The sequence below is a fragment of the Sapajus apella genome, unplaced genomic scaffold, assembly GCF_009761245.1.
Source record: "Sapajus apella isolate SASKATOON/1434 unplaced genomic scaffold, GSC_monkey_1.0 scaffold29, whole genome shotgun sequence".
NCBI lineage: Eukaryota > Metazoa > Chordata > Mammalia > Primates > Cebidae > Sapajus > Sapajus apella.
Genome location: NW_022436969.1, coordinates 23,989,033 through 23,992,615, shown reverse-complemented (window position 1 = coordinate 23,992,615; position 3,583 = coordinate 23,989,033). Strand labels below are relative to the sequence as shown.

General features: G+C 37.8%; 1 pseudogene; it reads left to right on the top strand.

The window, feature by feature from the left end:
• Window positions 1-834: 834 nt before the first annotated feature.
• On the top strand, window positions 835-3,583 carry LOC116561357 (annotated as a pseudogene).

The window sequence follows — 3,583 nt, the reverse complement described above, 5'->3', positions numbered from 1 at the left end:
AAGCATTCAATAAAACTCAGCATCCCTTTATGATAAAACCTGTCATCAAACTGAGTATAAAAGGAACATACCTCAAAATAATATAGGCTATATATAACAAATCCACAGCTCATATGGTACTGAATAGGGAAAACTTGAAGGCCCTTCCTCCAACACATGGAACAAGTCAAAAAACATCCACTTTCACCCCTTTCTTTTTTTGAAACAGAGTCTCACTCTGTCACCCAGGCTGGAGTGCTGTGGCAAATCTTGGCTAACTGCAACCTCCACCTCCTGGGTTCAAGTGATTCTCATGCCTCAGCCTCCTGAGTAGCTGGAATTACAGGCATGCACCACTGTGTCTGGCTAATTTTTATACTTTTTGTAAAGATGGGGTTTCACTGTGTTACCCAGGCTGGTCTTGAACTCCTAGCTTCAGTCTGCCCACCTCGGCCTCCCAGAGTTCTGGGATTACAGGCATGACCCTCTGCACCTGGCTACTTTCACCATTTTTATTCAACATAATACTGTAAGTCCTGGCCAGAGCAATTAGGCAAGAGAAAGAAAGAAAGGACATCCAAATTCGAAAGAAATAAGTCAAATTAGCATTTTTCACAGATGACATGATCTTAGCACTTAGAAAAATCTGAAGACTCCACCAAAAAACTATTAGAACCATTAAATGAAAGATGCCAGGAAATATTTAAAAAGAAAGAAAAAAAAAGAGAAAAGAAAAAAAAAGAACTGATAAAAGTAAAGTTGCAGGATACAAAATCAACGTATGAAAATCAGTAGCAGTTACATATGTCAAGAGTGAACAATCTGAAAAAGAAATCAAGTAAGAAATTTGAGAGCATGCGTTTTCTCCAGTATTCGTTCAGGGCCAGCTGCCAAGGTATTTGGCTGTTATAAGTAAAGCTGTGATGAACACATGTAAAGGTGTTTGTATGGACATAAGTTGTCATTTCTCTTGAGTAAATATCTAAAAGTGGGATTGCTGGGATTACTACTTTTGTATGCTACCACTGATACGGAAAAGATTGAGAAACAGTTTGCTAATCTGCACATTGTTAAACATTCCTCAGGAACCAAAGAACCCACTTACCTTCTTGGCATAAACATATCAAAGACTGCAAGCAGGAAAAGAAAACTTGGTTGCTGCTTTATATTCTTATGGTTTGATCAGAATATATGACACAGAAATGTTAAATGCACTTGAAGAATTTAATGGATATCTTGGACTTACTCGAGTCAAATTTGCAAATTCCTGTGACAGTATATATTCAGAATGTACTGATGGCACTGTTAAATGTTGGGAAGCTTGAGTAGCCACTGAAAAACTTGTCCAGCTCTTCAAGGATTACCCTTCCAATATTTTTATCGGTTTTGATATTAACTGTATTATCTGTGGTGGTACAGAAAAGTTGATGATGATGCATCATTAGTGTTTGGGGATACGAGGATAAATTATCAGAACTTTTCTACAACTAAAGACCTGCTTGGTGCATATTCAGAGACACATAGCACTGATGTCACTCAAGTACGTTTCCATTCCAGCAATCTCAACATGGTAGTCTCAGGGTCATCCGATGGCCTGGTAAATGTGTTTGATGTAAATGTTGATAATGAAGAGGAGGCACTGGTTACAGACTGTAACTCATTTTCATCAGTAAGCTGTATCAGTTGGTCTGGGAAAGGTTACAAACAGATTTACTGCATGACACATAATAAAAGATTTTATCGGTAGGATCTTAATCATCTGGATACTGATGAACCAATTACATGTTTGTACATCCAGGATGTCAGACAAATGGTTAACATGAAAAAAGATATTTTAGACTATTTGTTGGTGGCCTATATCATGAAAAGGTGAAAACATTGCTTGTTATTGGAAGAACAAACAAAGGAAGGATTCACTTGATGAACATCAGGATTGATCCACATGACTAGCCTTCAGGGACGGTATGCCGCTACAGTTCGTTCTTTCTGTTGGAATGTGAGGGATGATTCTTTGTTGACTGGAGGAGAAGATGTACATTTGTACTTTGGAAACCTGGAGCTATAGAGAAGATCTTTATAATGAAAGAGAGCATGAAAATAGTATCCTCGGGCTGGGCGCAGTGGCTCTCACCTGTAATCCCAGCACTTTGGGAGGCTGAGGTGGGTGGATCACAAGGTCAGGAGATCAAGACCATCCTGGCCAACACAGTGAAACCCCGTCTCTGCTAAAAATACAAAAATTAGCTGGGCATGGTGGCGTGCACCTATAGTCCCAGCTACTCAGGAGGCTGAGGCAGGAGAATTGCTTGAACCCAGGAGGCAGAGGTTGCAGTGAGCCGAGATTGAGCCACTGCACTCCAGCCTGGTGCCTGGCGATAGACAGACTCTGTCTCAAAAGAAAAAAAAAAAAAAAGAAAAGAAAAGAATAGAAAATAGCATCTCTGTGCAACAAGTACAAGTTTATGGTAATGAGTCTTAGAAGGAAAAAACAGTGGTAATACATTGGCATTTTGTTTTGTAGGTTTTATAGTTTCAAGTAATCACTCTTATTTACTATCCATTGTAGACACGTTTAAAACTTTATGTACAAACAAGCCAGTTAGCAAACAGTCCTTGAAAAATGTTGAGAATGGTTTAATTCAGGTCTTCACACATTCTAAAAAATTTTAAAGCTGGCCAGGCATGGTGGCTCATACCTGTAATCTCAGCACTTTGGGAGGCAGAGGCAGGCAGATACGGTCTCTACTAAAAAATACAAAAATCGGCCAGGCATGGTGGTGGGTGCCTGTAGTCCCAGCTACTCAGGAGGCTGAGGTAGGAAGATCGATTGAACCCAGATGGTGGAGGTTGCAGTGAGCCGAAATTGTGCCACTGCACTCCAGCTTGGGCAACAGAGTGAGACTTCATCTCAAAAAAATAAAAAATTTAAAGCCACTAGTTAAGTATAAAATCAGTGAGTTGAAAGTAAATTTTCTCATTAAAAAAAAATCCAACTGTTGAATTACTAAATGTTGGGTTTAAAGAAATAGCTCTGATAAGGACTTTTTAGAAGTAGATACCTGGTAAAATTTAATAAAACAGGTGGTTGGCTGTATTTTTAAGTCCAATTTTTTAATATTTTAAATTATCTTCATTGTGTATAACACCAGTCAGACTATATTTTCATTTGAGAAGCATCTATATGTTTAATACACCTAATGTATTATGTTGGAGTATTTAAATGTAAGTGTTTTAATGACCCTAAATAGAATTAAACCTTTTTAGAAATAAAATGATAGGCATCTAACTAAAATGAGAAAATATATTTAGTAAATATTTGCATCTTTCATATTGTAGTAAATAGTAAACAGATGTTTTGCTGATGAAAAGGAAGCTATCTTGCCAAACTGAGATTCAAAGTGAAATACAAAAATGAAAATATTTATAATAGAACTTGATTTGGAGAAATTCCTATTATTCCTGTTGTCCAAACCATGACTCTCAAGATAACCTGGGCTACTCTCTTCCCTCTTCTATTAACCAGTTATTCACCAAGTCCTATGCCATTTCGCCTCCTAACATCTGTCAGCTACCCTTTTGCTTTTACCTCACCACTATTACCTAA